A 17,655-nucleotide genomic window follows, 5' to 3' on the forward strand; every position below is an offset into this window, starting at 1 on the left:
GAGCGCGCGTCGTTGTCTCGCATTTCACCGAGTTAACCGTTGATTTTTTTATGAAAATGTACAACCGATGTTGAAAATGTTGCTGACAGTACCCTTAAAGAACATAGTGCCGTTACTCCTCGTTACTGCGTTACTCTATTAAGTAACACAGGAGCCCATGGTAACACGCCTATCATGACCAGGCATCATTTCATAGAGGGAAACCCAAGTGAAGGCCACTGCGTTCTCTTTTGTTTTTTCACCGCCTTCGTCGGATTTTCAGTCTTGATTTTAGCAAACGTGCTCGTTTCCGTATTACGCTTAAGTTAGAAATTTCGCAGTTTCTTTCTCCCTCTGAGGACTACTAAAGCGCTTTGTCGTGCCAAAAGGGAAATCGGATTCAGACATGGACAACATTCTTCTGGACCATCGTACACAGTGAAAAAAAAATTATTTAACATCCGCTGCTATAATTTAACTTGAGATTACTACTAAGATTGAACCAGTTATAGAAAGAAATGGTAAGAATTCTCAGCCTGCTACCATTCAATACGTGTGCGGCCTGAAGAAGACAAAATAGAGGTAAAACGGATATAACTTCCTGCGGTTTTAGTTGAGTCAATATGTTGACAGACATTAATGAGGAGAGATCGCTGAACGTAGGAGTGAGTGAAATCAATAATTAGGAATTGCCCCCGTCTTTCTTTTTCATTCAGAAAAGACGAGATGACCGGTCAGACGTTAACTTAACTTCTGAAGCCTGGTCAACTGATAGCATCTGATTTCCCAGTTTACCGCAACCAGTTCAGCCAATTATTTCTTTTTATAGTTACAACGGCAGAAATTAATTTCGACTACGAAGGAACCATATCAGTGAAGGTATTTTGTTGGCTATGAACAAATGCGATTTTTGCCAATTGATTCACGTCTTAGTCCACCATACATCAGTTAATAACTATCAATCAAACATTTGGAAACTTACTTTTTCATGTCATTCATTCTCTATATCTATATTCTTCAGACTTTCTCTTCAATAAAGCGTCATTTCATTCGCGAGAACAGTTAAATAACGGCACTCAGAGCTAGATTCTAAAGATCAAAGTCCGTGTCTTATGACGTTATAAAAAAACAGCAAGCTTTACAGAATCCAGTTACCAAAAACACGACGGGGAGTATCCGGCAATACTTCCTTATTTAAATACAATTAAATTCTTTCCCTAAAGATTAATTCAACTTGAGAGAGCGTTTTATTGCTGTTACGAAAGGAGGAACAAACCTATTTGTTCATTAAGTCACGTAGATAAGTCAATGTCTATTTTCAGCCAGACTTCGAGAAGTCCCTCCTTTTCGGTAAAGTCCGTCGCACGAGTGGAAAAAAAATCAGTGAAAAAAAGGTATTATTATTACGCCGTGGAAGCTCTAAAAGTGAGGCCTTCGAAAAGAAGGGACTACAGACTAAGCCCAAGAGTATGACCTCTCACGACCAATCAAATTTTGCGTTGTGAGCGCAATACAGAAGTCAAACTCTTAAGCTTGTCTGTAGTCTGTGGTCAGATCGTATTGTCCTTCTTTTCGAGCTTTCACAGAGCTCTCCGCGGCGCACTACCACAATGTTTAATTTCCACTTATTTTTTTTCGTTAATTGCGCGCCGGACCTCGACGAAAAGGAGGAACTCTTCGAAGTCTAATTTTGGCAGATAGCTATTCACTGTTTGAAACTTTATTTTCGCCCTCTGCGGAAACATTTGAAAGATGACAAAAAACGGGGAAAGCGCGCTTCGCTTTGTCAGCACCTATCCGCGGGATAGAGATTAATCCGTGGGATAGCTTTCGCCATTTTTCAACAACGGGACCCAGGACATAATCTTTTCCTCGAAACTAACAGTCTTCCTCCAGCCTAATTCTCTAAAAACCGTTCGCTTCTCGAACAGATTATTTGCGCTGTAGTGCATTGCTTTACGTAACGTAACTATTGTAAGGATACATTGTATACATACAGTGTATGCTTACGACGACCGCGCGACCGACTTTTTCACAGGAAGTCCAACTAATAGATAACTAGACGCATATTTGCGTTCACTCGGGCTTTCTGTTGGAAATAAACTTTGTTTTTTTGTACTTGCAGTTGCCTAAGTTTTTAAGCAATTATTGTTTTATCCTGTAACTGTTTCTTCTCTTGGTATGCAATCCCTAAAGAATCAGGTGACAATATAACACCAATGTCAGACCAAAAGAAAACACAAATGAGAATGGCACTGTCAGATTTAAAACTGATAATAATTGATGAAATCTCTGTGGTGCGGCATAGGGTAAAATATGGACTGGACTAAATTTTGGACCATTTTTTTGGGAACATTTTAAAGGGGGGAGAGAGAGAGAGAGAGAGAGAGAGAGCACCATTAATACTGAGGAAGGGGTGGGATGAAGTCTATCAGTACTGAGGGAGGGGTGGGAGGCAGAGTGTTATTAACCAGGGAGGGGCGAAAGAAGGACTATTTTTACGCAGGGAGGGGTGGGAGGTGGTTGTAATAGTAAACACTGCTGGTTAATGGAGCTTTTACTCGATCGTACGAACTGTTTTAATTGGTTTTTCGACTGAATTTTTGTATGTCTAAATTTTAGCGCTGGGCCGCGTCTTCATTTTTTTGTCATGCGAAAGCAACACTGCCACGTAAACACTGGACTTTAATTTTTATTAAAAATAATGCGTTTACGATCCCCCACTGTTGAGTTATGCGTGCGCCTTATGAGTCAACTTGTGCACCATTAGTTGCTTCACGTTTCCCTTTGTGTATTCAGTATGTAATTACTAAATTTATCTATCTTTCTTTTGACACTGATCTTATTAATCGAGATCACGGAATTTCCGGTCCTTAGCCCTTAACTTAGCAGCATATGGCATTCACAAGCATTATCGCAATTTTAAAGTTTATACCTTTAATATAAAAAATCATCAGCGAACGATTTCGAAGAGGAATCCGTGTTCTCGAATCGACCAAAAACACTGCAAAATGGGAAAAAAGTGTAAAAAGCGCAAATATCGATTACATATGTTTCGCAAACAAAGGAATTAATCACCGAAACCGGAAATCGCGACCAAGTATTCCTCGCGACTCCCTTAGGTTTGTTTTCCAATTTGCCCGGGCCGCTGCCGATCACTTCTTGCGTAAAAACCTACGAAACCTGCGAAGTGGAACTATGGTGGCTACCGTTGCTTGCCGATATTTTTCCGTCGGCAAAACGTTAAGTCCAGTATTTACGTGGCAGTTTCGCTTTCGCATGATGAAAAAATGAAGAAACGCCTCGGCCCAGCGCTAAAATTTAGACATACAAAAATTCAGTCGAAAAACCAATTAAACTAGTAGTGTTTACTATTAAAACCACCTCCCACCCCTCCCTGCGTAGTAATAGTCCGTCTCTCGCCCCTTCCTGGGTAATAACACTCTGTCTCCCACCCCGCCCTCAGTACTGATAGACTTCATCCCACCCCTCCCTCAATACCAATGGTGTGCTCCCCCCTTAAAATGATCCCAAAAAAAAAAAAAAGTCCAGTCCATATTTTACCCTATGCCTTGTGGTATCAAATACTCTGCTACTGCACATCCATCAACAACTAAAAGAAATATTGTCAACATCAAACAACTGTCTATTTGCAGGACTTTGCATTATTACAGAAGGTAATTTGTATTAACTTCCACCAATTTGAAGAAAATTTGTCTTCGAAGAATATAAAAATAATATTTACAATTTGTTCCATTCCTGGCTACTTTTCAAGATGATAGAGTTGACTAAAAATATGAGACAAAAGGATGACCAACCATTCACAGAGTTATTAAATAGATTCAGAACTGCTTCACAAACAGAGGCTGATATTCAATGCATTAAGTCAAGGCTAGTGCATCCTGAAGATACTGATTACCTAGTATCAATTGTTTGTATTTTTGGGACAGTTTTTTTCTGTATCTCCTGTTTATTTTTCATAATAATTTTTTCTCTACTGGCTCCATTTCTTTGTAGTATTGTTTTTTTTCTACGATTAATCATCAATTTTTTCTTTCCTTTCTGTCAAATACTTTACATGGATATGTTGCAATCAGTATTCTGTAGTGTCCTAGAGTATTACATTTCTAGCATTTTTCTAATGGCATCAACAAGTAAAGCCATTCCATTAATGTTTATAGTGTACTGAATAGGGGACATGTCTCTTTCATTATAAAGCGGGGGGAATACATAAATTTTGATATTTTTGTGGGTTTAAAGGTACAGATGATGCAGTACGAAGAAAATGATATCAAAAACCCCGTGCATTCACTTTTATGTATTATTTCATTCTTAAGAATTGGCTTGCTTTGAAGTGAATCAGTTAATAGTCCTTCACTCTCAAACAAATTATCCCAATTTACTTCAATTTCACAAACATCTACAGTTCTTGGAAGATTAACAGGTGATTGCTGGTTGTGTTCTAAACTTGAACACAACCAACTTTATGACACATCTTTTTGCCTTTGTCAACAATGGTGGGTAACGATGAGTTGTAATACCAATAATTACATGATTTCATTATAGAGCAGCAAAGAGAGTATTGAGCTACAGCACAACTTAGATTAAAGTTTATGGTTTCATTCAGATTGTTTTGAGAAACCATCCTATTTTGAATATTCTCAATTTGTACTCCTCTCACTTAAAATATATCATTGTTATGTATAATCTGAAAATAATGCACTAAACTATCAGGAGACAGTACTTCGAGAAGAACACATTTACCTTGAGGCTGCCCTCTACCATACAAATCTCTAGCATGAGAATCAAATATTTTGAACCCCATGTTACTATTACAGTAATACACCCTACTGTTAATATGAAATTGGTGTAGCTTTTAAATATGAGTGACTCAAAGGCTCTTTGTAAAGATATACAGTATTGATACCCCTCTATAGCAATTTCTTGGTCAACAGTACCAGAGTAACTTTCACTGTATTCCATTTGATAATCAGTATCAAACACATTTAATGCTGTTGGTAATTCTAACTGCATCAAATATGCCTGTCTGGCTAATCAAACTTGAATAAAGCTGATTTCCAATATTCATTATTTGTATAAGATCATTTGCAGAGCTGATCCCTTATGTGTCATTGTAAATCAAAGAAAAAAAACTCTTTGCAACACATTGTTGTCCTGCATTCTGTCCAAAAACTAACTCATTACCTTGACTATATGGAGCTACTATTGTTTTGTTAGGGTCAACATATGTTGGAGGGCCAGGATGTCTCTACTAAATTTATAGCTGCAATAATTTGCTACATGAGTCTCATTCTTGCAAGAACACATCAGTTTGTTACAAGAAAACAATTTTAAATACCGATTGGCACGATATTTTATCTTTCAAATACATGATGTAAGGAAAGGCCGCAAACTGCCATATGCTGTTTAGAATGATTAGGAAGATTAAAGTGTCTAGCGACTGGTTTGGATGCGTCCTTGTCATTTCTTTCCACGTCGCGAAGGTGTTCTCGGAATCGATCACCTAGTCGTCTTCCTGTTTCGCCGATGTATAACTTATTGCAATAAGTGCAAGTTATGCAGTATATAACATTAGCGGAGGTACACGTAAAGTGATCAATGATCTTAATGGATCTCTTGGATCCCGATATTTTCTCTACGTTATGAATGAAAGGACAAGTTTTGCATCGTGAGCGAGCGCATTTAAAAGTTCCAGATTGGTCATTGGTTTGAAATGAACTCCTGACTAAAAAGTTGCCTATGTTTTTGTCACGTTCAATGAAATAAGTGGGGGTTTCGAGAAGATAGTGCCAGTCTCTGAATCGTTTTGGAGTAATTTGAAATTTTTAAGAATGATAGATTTAACTGAGTGGTTGTGAGGGTGAAATGTAAGAGTAAATGGAATGCGGTCAGTGTTTTCCTTCTCAGCCGTTTGTAGTGCTGACTGTCGATCGATTTATTGGGCACGGTGGTGGCCCGCTTGAACGACAGAAACAGGATAGCCGCGTTCATCGAAAAACATTGTCTCTGATTTTTCGGAAAAATCAGAGTCGTCACTACATAAACGACGAAGTCTGAGAAACTGTGGAAAAGGTATAGAGTTCTTGACGTGCAGAGAAATACGCGCAGAGACAAATTTTCTAACCTTTTCTGCTCTTGTTCCTTAATCTTTTCAAACTTCGTATTGGTATTCTGCTTGGTTCACGATCACGTCTACATACACGATGAGATTTGCGTCTACGCTTCTTTCGATTAACATTAGATAGTTCAGTTGATATAACATGTTTCTCGATGAAAGGTTCACTCTTAAATGTTCGCTCATAAAGAGATGTCTCATAAGGTCCACGGACCGACCCGTTCCGGAAACGCTTGACATATTTTAGAGTTATCAACTGAGTTAAAGTTAATTTGCCACCATAAAGAGTTTCCAAAGCTGACGTTTCGAGCGTTAGCCCTTCATTAGGGCGAACGACGAAGGGCTAACGCTCGCCGAAACATTAGTTTTTTTTTTAATGTCCGGTTTACATTGTCACTTTAAGTTAATTACACCAAATTATCTTTGGAAAGTAATCTTTGAGCTTGCTATAAAACGAAAACGAAGGAAATTATAATGATCTCTTTCAGTTGTTTGGCAAACCTCTCATAAACAAAGCCTGGTCCAAAGCTACATTGTCACTAATCCTCGCGATAAGAGGTTCGGAGATGGAGTGGGAAGGGGGGGGGGGGTGGTGGTGGTGGTGAGAAGGGAGGAGGGTTACTTCCCGTAAACCTGAGCCATAAAACTCTGATTATGCCTCTAAAATTTTCTGATAGCACTTATGCCTTAATGGATGATAAGTGTTACCATGAACAGATATTTCCTTTCTCAGGAGAACAATAATATCCGAATCTAGCGTTGACAGATAACATCGCGTCATTTCAATTACAATCATCTAAAGCATCCGGCCCACGAGTTCATAGAAACTGGCACTCTTATGAGTCACCTTGGCTCTATATACATTTTAACTAAGAGTTTTCTCCACAATCAAAGAACAGAAGGGTGTGCCACATTTACCTCCAGTAAATCTGAGTCATAAAACTGATTATGCCTCTGAAATTTTCTCACAGCTCTTACGATCAAAGAACAGAAGGGGGTGCTGCATTGACAGAATAACTCCTTCAATACTCAGTCGAATAACATCTATAATAAGGGTGTTATTTTGTCTACTTCCTAATATTTCCAATGTTTATCAATCTTTCTAAACCGTAGCATCGTTATAAGTTAAGCTCATTTTTTAACATTAAAGTAAATATCACGATATCATTCAAGTAATCTGCCGCAAGACTCTGCGCTCGAAATATCTTATCATGGATACGTTGCGCAGACAGACGGAGAGGGAGAATTGACGTTTTGATCACTCACTTGTTGTTTTGTTTAAAATCTTACTTATTTTGGTAGAGGATGGATCGTGGCACGAAAACTATAATAATTTTGGCACTCTAATGGTGCGAAATAGTGTGTGCTGGTTTCGAAAAAATGTTCTCCAATTAGGGTCCTATTTTCTCTCAACCAGCCACTAATATATCACGTCGTTAGAATCAGAAAATGGGAACTAGCTGAATTGCATGCTAAAATCGTACGAACTGATCATTCCTCTTCATTCCTGGAGACGTAAGAAGTTCCTTTATTCTCGCTGGATAGCCTGAGATGAACGATACCTTTTAGGTAACCGAGTGGTTTAAAGTTTTCAAGGGAAAAGATTGAAAGTGTACAATGGAGAGAAATTGATAGTGACTCTAAATCATGTAGAGTCATGCAATTTCGAATAACTGATCATGAAAATAATCAGTGTGAAGAAGAACTGAAAGGGTCGTTGTTCGATCCTTTGGCGGTTGCCATTTTTAGTAGTAGGAAAATAGGAACATTTGGATATAAAGTGATGAAAAATTTAGGGACTATTCTATTCCTGCTGTAACAGACGATGTCCTGTGTAAATGTTCTAAGTGTTTGATGGTTTATATTCTGTTCCGCATTCAGGGCCCAACTGCTGTACTGCAGCCTTAAAACAGAGATCCTTGCGGAAAAGCCTGCAACTAAATTAATGTTATCCACTCTTGCAGCAAAGTCAATGCGGGAAAGCGGATGATACCAGTCTTACAAGCCGTGTAACAAACGCGTGATAACGTACGGTCTTTCCACAAACGACAATCTAAGTGTAAAGGACTCAAGTTAGTTTATCTGCTTACCTCGGTAACCAAAATTTGCTCGACCTGCTACAACCACAAATTGTCCTTCTTCTTTCAGCTCCTGCGTTGTTTTATGTCCTTGTCGATTTATCTGGATAAAAATGATGGTATTGTCATGTTAAAAAATGGACATATCTACATTACCCTGATAGTTTAACTTATGGTATACATATATATAACTTTTGTTTTTCGAAAAAACCCAATAGATCTGAATATTCTTTGGTATACATTAGACTTACAAAAGTTCTGACTGGTCGAGAGCACAGTCGATATTCAATAGCGCGTGAAGTGGACATATATATTTCGTCTTTCAATGAAAAAATGTAGTATTCTTTTTTTGGCAACGATATACACTCCCAAATGCCCTTGCGTTCAAGCTGATTTCTCTTTAATCTTTGATTTAGAATGTATTGCCAACACCTTTCCGAAAAGTTCTAATGTTGAAAGCTAACTGGATCAAAATTCTAACAAGAACTGAAATTCTTCCGTGGTTTATGTTCTACGTATTTTGTTATTTTTAGTGACTGTGAAATCGAAAAATAAGATACGGATGAAGACTTCAATTTTGTTTGTATCGGCGACCATTGACAAAGCTAGAAAATTAAAGAATAATGTTTGGCACATACAAAAACAAAGCTGGCACAATTAATTTAGTTGTAAAGGGTTTGTAAGGGAACTACATATTCACAAATTCAGGAAGTGTATCCTCGAATATTTCTGATGTCTTCGGTTCGAATACACAAAGTAAGCACTGAGAATCAAACCCTCGTTGAATAAACAAAGAAAAAAACCTGAATTTTTACCTTTAGACGGTCACCTAAGTCTCCCTAAAATCTTCACTTTGACAGATCTGATTAAGTCCACTTATACTGAACATATCGCGACACCGCCTTTAGAAGAAGGATATTCATACAGAAAGACCGATCTTCAAATCTGTCAAATTTAATTTCATTTTCTAATCTTCTGACGTAAGTCTTTTCACCCTCAATACGGAATTAGTTCCAGTTCCCTGGAAAAATATCTGTTTTCTGACACACCTCAGAAACCGTGATCAGAAGAGATTCTACTCCAGGATACGATGTCTTCTTTACACAGGCGTTTGATCATTTCTCCTATGACACGCAGCCATTTCATATAATACATAGGGCCAGTTGAAAGAAGGCTGACAAGACGATGGACCAACAAGAATTCCGCTGAAAGTCTGCTATTTGACTTGGAGTTTATGAATGTCGGTAAAATGGTTCCAATGACGAAATTTGTAATCAGATAACTTATACGGCTAGCACGTAGCTCTTTTAGGAGCGGTACCTTGGGTACGCCCTTTCTTCTCCGAATTTTCTGTTTATTCTGCCGTTATGTAACAGTCTTCAATGACTATTTTCTCTTAAGATATCTTTTCAAGTATGATTTTAATTCTGTTAGTAAGTTTTATTATAATTTTTACATTTTCAATCTTGTTTTTGTTTGGCTCGACCTTGACCGTAAAACTAAGAAATTTAAGGTAAACCATTTTGTAAAGCATAAACATCGCGAAGGTATCTACCTGGTATGCGAACGCCGCTCTGCATAGTTTAGCGTGATTCACTTAAAAGTGTAAAAGAATGACAAAGGTTAGAGATTGACAGCCTAGTAAGAGTCACCTCTATAAGCGGTGATCCACACTTTCCTAAAGAGATCAGAGCTAGTCCCCGTTGTATTAACTTGCGTAATAAAAGAGAGAATAAAAGAAATAGTCAACTGAACGACGAGTGTTAGGAGATAAATTCTATATACATCAGGAACACGAGAAATGCAATTTTTCATAGACAGTAAAGATAAAGTCTACATAAAAATTTTTTTTATCAGTATTTAAACATTAATTTTAGGCAAAAAAGTTAATATCATTTATGCGTTGACTTTAGTTTTACACAACTTTCATATAGCATGAATTTGATATAACTTTTGCATAACATTAAATTATTGCAAGTTTCAAATTACATTAATTTTATGCAACTGTAAAGGGTAGACAGCTACCCCCATCCCAGCCCCCAGAGTACTTTAGTCACATGACCATCGGGGGGACGAGAAAAAATTAGACCACGAAGAATCCAGAATAGAATCATTGAACAATATCTGTTTCTTTAAATATTTGTCTTCACAAGCGAACCCAACACAACCGTTAAATGAAATTAATGGTAGTTTTAATCATTTCAGTTATGAGTTAGTATCATGATTGCAGCCCAAAGAAGACAACTGCCGCTTGGATCGTCGTAATAAAAATTGAGAAAATCATGATGAAATCGTCTAGCACTGGTCTGCATTACTCTCAAGAAGCAACGACATCCGAACAAGTACTGCACAACAGCAGAACCAAATCATTTCGTAAGCTTTAGACCTGGTCATGGGAATCGGTAGATTTGCGATCTGGTTTAGTAAGCAGCTCGTAGAAGTATAACTTTCGCAATTTAGGAGCTCATAACTCGAGCACAGAAGATAAGAAAACATAGATGGCCATGCATAATCAATTAATGTGTCTGTGGGAACCTTAAGGTGTCCCTTGCAGTCTTTCACTTTATTTTTTTTCTAGTTGTCGTTAATTGAGGCGAATGTAAAATGGAAGCATTGCCCTGAAAGCTACCCGGAACAAGAAATTTTGGCGTGATTTGCTGGTTCAGAAACAGATAATCAATCCACAGATACAACTTATGTGCTTCATGGTTTGCTAGCTAACTAGCTAGGTCATTGTAAACTACAACGATTACAAGAAGCTGAAGACCGCGTGATTACAAATTGAAAGCGGTAGTAGTGCTGATCGATAATCAATCCACAGATACAACTAATGTGCTTCATGGTTTGCTAGCTAACTAGCTAGGTCATTGTAAACTACAACGATTACAAGAAGCTGAAGACCGCGTGATTACAAATTGAAAGCGGTAGTAGTGCTGATCGATAATCAATCCACAGATACAACTTATGTACTTCATGGTCTGCTAGCTAACTAGCTAGGTCATTGTAAACTACAACGGCAGTTGCAGAGTATGCCGTTCCGGCAGCAGAATCTAAGAGCGCCATCGAAGCCTGCTAAAACTTCTCAATATGCTTGTGCAGCAGCTGCACAACTTGGCGAGGCCCTAAGTTCAAATTTTCCCACAGTTTTAAATTATTTCTTTGAAGGAACCATTTACCTTCAGTGCACGATGACATTTGCAGGTATACTCATCATAGCTTAGAACTTTTACTCTCAATTCCAAGCAAGCTTCCGTGTTAAGTGAATTGAAGGCAGCTAAGCTTTCGCTTTCGAAATCCCACGTGACTCAGGTCATTTTTCGTAACGCTTGTCAACATTGCATATCAAACATCAAACTTATAAGGTGTCCAATTAATGTCACCAACTCAGTTGATAATAATACTGTGAACACTTATCGAACAGTCTCTAACTCAAACCGCCGATTACAAGAAGCTGAAGACCGCGTGATTACAAATTGAAAGCGGAAGTAGTACTGATCGACGCCAAGGAAAATGCAGAACTGTCATTCAATCAACCAAATGTGTCATTTTTGGACGGTTACAAGTCTCCCTTAGGCATTCTGTAACTACCTGGATACATGGAAACGGAAATCTGATTTCTATTGAATCAAAGCAGGCGAAACATAAAAAAATTTCATAGTACCATACATTTTTTCAGCACTGGGATTTTCTTCCATGTTCTTCAATATGCGAAGCCTGCCAAAAATCTTACATCGTTAGATAATATCATTACGACCGTCAAAGGTCTTACAAAAATAATAGACATATCTAAAAGAAAAATTACAAAAAAATATCTATAATGATTCTATTCCGTCTTCGGACAAAGCTAAATTACGTTTCCTCGTAGACAGCAATTCTTGAGAAATATAGAGCGACACCTCCTGCCTTAGAGAGAGAATTGGTATTCAAACAAAACCATAACCATAATAGAATCATGCTGGATTGAAACTACTGGGGAAAAACAAAAGAACATGGTTGTTGGTTGAATTTATCGACGCCCATTCAACAACTGCGCTAAATTCATTTTCACTATACAATGCACGCAAAGAGCAGTTATCCATTTTATCAGTAGAAGTAAGGAGGTCTTTGTTTTCGGTGATATCTACATAACATTATTTAATTACGATAGAGATGGCCAAACGTCTGATTGGTCGAGGGTTGCGTCCTATTTCGCTAGAGCCACTTCGCGCGAGGTATTTATAGAAATGTTTCCGAGGAAGTGATGATTATAACATCAAAGCGTTGGAATACTAAACTGATTCTCTGAGAATGTCACGCATTTTTCCACCGCGTGACATTCTCAGAAAATCAGGAAATTAATGATTTAATACGACAAGGACTTTCCCGAGGAAATGAGTCATCAGATTGCTATGGTACTTAGATCATGTAACCTTTACGAATATATATTAAAAGCTGATTTTTTAAAGAAAGATTACCAGTAAAGTTTGTCAGTAAAGGTTGTCAGTAAAGGTTGTCGGTAAAGTTTTTCAGTAAAGTTTCTCAGTATAGCTTGTCAGTAAAGTCTGTCAGTGAAGTTTGTGGGTATGTTTTTGGATCTAAAAATATCTCATATATCTTTTCCACATGTGAATGCTAACATAATTAAAAAAGAAGATGATGTTTTTGGATTTTGTAATGACCATAAGCGTAAGATGTTATATCATCTTCATGAATGTATCGCTTATCATCAGAGCAGCTGAGTGACACTTTGCTTTGTTCATAGCTTCCGAGTTGATGATTATTGCTTTGGATATTTTTTAATTTATGAGGCAATTGTTTGTTGTTTAATAATACGTTTATATAGTCCTCATATTTGACGTTCTTTTTTATAACATTTGTCTTTACTCCTTTTGCTATTTTACAGCCTTCATTATCATCTTTAATATAAAGTTTTTGATTTTTGATCTTAAACCAACAAATTCACTGATTGGAAATACTACAAGCTTCATCCTTGAATTTAGTTATTACTTTCTTATCTGTTTTATCAAAATATGGACAGTTTTCTGGATAGCCGTTACTGTCGAATTTATCTCTATAATTCCAAAAACCTTGATAAACGTCTTCAGTTTCAATTTCATAAGTTAAACTGTCAGTGTCAGTAAATAATAACTCAGCTTTGTTACCAGATTTTTGTTTAATACAATTATAATGAACGTCATACATCAATGTTTTACTAAGATCAAGAATAGTTATCCCCACATATGCCTGTCACTGACCAACCCTCATTCCAGGATTCCGTTGTCATTCATATCTTCACCAGTAGGTAGGGTACGGATCCTTGCACAACCCGCTCTCATTATCTTCCATTTGTTTCCTCAACTCAGGAGAGTTTGTAACAAACTTTCTCAGATTGAAGCTCCTTCTGCTAACCTGACTTTAGATTTGATGTACAGTTCCTCCTGAGCTCAGATCATCCACGTAGATTGACCTTAGAAACGTCTCAACAAATTCAGGGTCCTCCTCTTCACTTCTGTTACTCGGGCAAATCGTCACAATTACTTCAGGATAACGTTTCTTCACATCATCAAACCACAGGAAACTCAAGACATCTCTATCTTCTTTTGTTACTGACACGTTCAGAAATGCCTTTTCAATGTCTCCGGCAGTACCTTTCTGTGTGTTGGAAATTTCAGGATGATGTCCATGATCTTCTGCGAAAGTGCTGGCCCCGTGTATAGACAATCATTCAAGAGACCACGTTTGACTTACAGGACGCATCTTAGACAATCCTGAGTTTTGTTGTCTCTTTGTCTCTTCTAATGACAGTATGATGAGGTAGGTAGTGAACCCTTCCGACTTCACCAGAGGTTGGTCCACTGACTTTCTCCATTATCCCCTTTTCGATCTGGTCTCTGATCTCTGGTCTCTGTATTCTAGCAATACTTGTGGTTCTCGTCTCAGGCGGTTCAACAGACTCATCAGGCGTTTGTGGCTGGTCTCATAGTTCTCATTGTTCAGGACTCGATATTCCCAAAGACTCCAGGTCCTAGAAGCATTTGAGATCTCCAGTAGGGTCATTTTCAGAAGTTGGGACGGTTCGGCAGCACATCTTAGGACATGGATGCTGGAAACCAAGTTAACAGATGGGTCACAGTCATGCGTTGAGCTCTATATTGGTCCAGATAAAACCCAACCCAACCTTGTATGTAAAGCTGTTGGACCACTTTCTCCTCTTTTCACTTCTCTTGTCACGATTTACCAGTATTGATCTGATCCAATAAGTATGTCCACTTCTGCTGGCTCTACTCCTGTTAGTAATCGGAAAGGTGAATTCCATTCAGGTGCTTGTACATGTTCCTTGCCAGGGCTACTGACTGACCAGTTAGTGGTTCACAGATGAGCGGTAAAAAATAGGCTGACATCTTCATATCTGTTCGATCATGTAGTTTAACTCTAAAGCAAACAGCATCACAAGTCTGCAACTTCTCGTCTTGTGACCCAAAGGTTTTGTTAGCATTGTCTCTCGACATTCAGCTGATAAACTTAGCTCATCCTTGAAACGGTTGTGATGTACGATACCTGACTCGCACTGTCAAGAATTATTCTAGCCTTCAAACCTTTCAACCTTGAACATGCTTACTTGAGGGTGATCGGGCATTGGCTGATCTTCTGGGTGTACATTCTGCCTTTGCTCGGGTTTCTCACATTGTTCCCTTGTTCCACTTTTCAGCAGGTTGCTCTCACAGATGACGGCCACCACATGTGAAACATTTCACATTAGATTTGCATTCTCGGCTCAGATGGTCCTTCCTGGGGCACACGTAACATCTTCCGGTCTTCTTAAAAATATCTCTTTGGGATTGTGCATTAGAAACGGTCTCACAGCCATTAGATGAATGAGGCTGCTTGCGGTAGGTGAAAGTTGGCTTGCTATCTGACTTAAAAAATAATGATGAGGCAGAGGGCGGGCCTTTCCAATGCGGTTTGTTACTTCGGAATGGTGAGTCTGGCTGTGGATTGTGATTCCCTCACGCGGCTCTCTCCCGTACTTCAAATTCTTGATGCATAACTGCCAACAGGCGGCCTAATTCCCAGTCTCCCCCCTTGACCTCTCTGCTAACGATCAAACGTACTTCTTGTGGTACTTGTTCATCAAAACAGATGAAAGCAAGCTACCATAGGATTCTGATGGTACTCCAAGAGCCTTATAACCCCGTACATAAACCTCCACTAAGTCATAGAGTTGTCTCAGGCCCCTTAGGTCATGATTAGAACAAACAGGTGCCATGCTAATAAGGTCATCCATGTGTTTGTTTACAATCATCGGTTTGTTGCCAAATGTGGTCTTCAAATTAGCAATGGCCTCTTCATAATTTGCATTCGTAGTGGCAAGACCTGCAATCAGAATTAGAAACGGTTTTCTCCATGATAGAGTTGAGATAATTAAACTTGTCAATAGTCGCTAGCTTAGAGGTCTTATTTATTGCTGTCTCAAATGTGTCCTGGAATGAACACCACTTGATAATATCTCCATTGAATTTCTTTAAGAGTAACTTTGTGAGTTTAATTTGAGAGCCTAGATCATGCCCTTGGCTTTGAGGTGAATCATTAGAGAGAATATTCATTTGGCTTACCGACTGCGCGGGCTCGTTCGTCGGCTCCTTTGACATGTGAGTGCCGGCTTCTATTTTTGGAGAAATGGCGGCCAGCGCTTCATCGAATCTGGCAAGAACCAACATTACGTGACTAAAGAATTTATCATTATCTTCAATTTCGTTGACAATTTTCTTCCTCCGTTGATAAATCGAGAATCTCTTTATCCAGTCCCTGGATCCCATCTTTTCGGTCAATATATGTAGTACCTACTTGTTTGAAATTGAGCATCGCTGGGCAAAATTATTAATTTCGGGTCCTTCGCCCAAAGGAACGCGTTGGATCAATGATCCGATGATCCGTCTTTAGATCACGCAGATCAGTGATCCGATGAATCCTTTTCCAGAGTAGATTTGGTAAATCACTGATCTGAAAATGGATTTGCTCGAAAGGAACGCCACACTCGACGAGTCGTAGCCCTAGAATTAAGAATTTCGTTCGCACTCTCTAATTTTCTTTCGGTGGAATTTCGATGTCCAGTTCTGAAGGCTCTTTCCAATGTAAGTTCCGAAGACATTGTTGAGGTTTCGTCGCTTGTAGACTTGACGTCGCTTGTAGACTTGACAGACACTTGTGACGTACTTTTCTTTCCTTTATTTCTCCCGCCCCTTCATAGAGTAGTCGCAGGCAAAATTTCTCGCCTTCGAAGGTTTTCAAGATTTCAGATTTCGTCTAGTTCGCATCTGGCTCGAAGGACCAATATTAAAAATTTTATAACTCCACTCAAGGTTCCAATATGAATATTTTAATCTAACAACTCGGGTCTGTACTTAAAAAACACAGGTTCAAGTAGCTCGTATTTGTTTGTGGTCAATAATGAATTAGTTATCAAACAACATGGAAATTATGAAATCCATTTTAGAGACGGTTACAAGGGAGGCGCTGCGGATTGGTGCTTCAATAACTATTGAAATTTCTACTAGTAAACTAGATGGAGTAAATTACAGTAATTTTTTTATTCGAAAATTGTAAACTGAAGCATTTTTATTGTATATATATATATATATATGAAAAGAACTAAGTCGATTTTCGATTTTAATCATGTAGACGGGAACATTGATAGAAATCAATTAAATTAAATTAAATCCTTACACCAATTTTGTCATTAAAAATTCTTGTTATACAAGTGAGCGTACAGATATTTCAAACCATTGAATTTAATGTGTAATTTTTCATCAGATTCTCTTGTTGTTTGTGGGACGATAGGGGGAGGTGTGACACTAAATCCAATCGTATTAGGGACTATATTTGGAGCAGGTGATTTACGGAAGACTTATAGTGAAATAAATAGAGAATAACGCATGGGTGCCCGTAGATATGGAATTTCTCTTGAAATGTTTAAATCTATAGCTTGTTTTATTTTGTTTATCATATAAACAGAATAGCCCTTTACTGACCGGGTGGCGCGAAAGGCGAGTGACGTGTCGGCAACTGATTGGCGATATCAAAAACACGCGAAAAAATATCGTATTTTTTCACTTGTGTTGTTACGGCTTTTCCCTGGGCTGGAAATCCTTGTATAACAACGTAGTTTATATGATAAAAAGTTATAAGAAAAAATCGAGCTATGTCGTTTTGCTTACACATCACATGGAAAAATACTGGTTGATTTGCGATCCTTTATGAGAGGCAAATCATACGACGATCAAAATTATTTGACTCAACTAAGGATTCTTGATGATATCGTCATCGATATGTGTGTGCTCTAGTTGACATATGGGATAAGGAGTGTTCACAAAAATTAATCTCCAAATAATTGTTTTGATATCATTACCGACTAGTATTTGAATTTTACTCTAATATTGCTTATGAAATGCTGTTCTTTTTTATTTAGAAATTGATATGCTCTTA

The 17,655-nt window shown here is 38.1% G+C and overlaps 1 protein-coding gene across 6 annotated transcripts in view; it reads right to left on the bottom strand.

Moving 5' to 3' along the window:
* The window catches only part of LOC131777631 (uncharacterized), a 74,271-nt gene that overhangs the window by 45,618 nt on the left and 10,998 nt on the right, over window positions 1–17,655 (bottom strand). For 4 of the 6 annotated variants that reach the window (XM_066172084.1, XM_066172094.1, XM_066172081.1 and 1 more), the window contains one exon: window positions 8,206–8,296. The gene's annotated coding sequence lies outside the window, so the exon portion shown is untranslated. Of the gene's footprint in view, window positions 1–6,124; window positions 6,228–8,205; window positions 8,297–11,369; window positions 11,654–17,655 lie in introns of those variants that run through there. The other 2 variants (XM_066172083.1, XM_066172085.1) reach the window with 2 other exon arrangements.

The sequence above is a fragment of the Pocillopora verrucosa genome, chromosome 9 (genome assembly GCF_036669915.1).
Source record: "Pocillopora verrucosa isolate sample1 chromosome 9, ASM3666991v2, whole genome shotgun sequence".
NCBI classification, from domain to species: domain Eukaryota; kingdom Metazoa; phylum Cnidaria; class Anthozoa; order Scleractinia; family Pocilloporidae; genus Pocillopora; species Pocillopora verrucosa.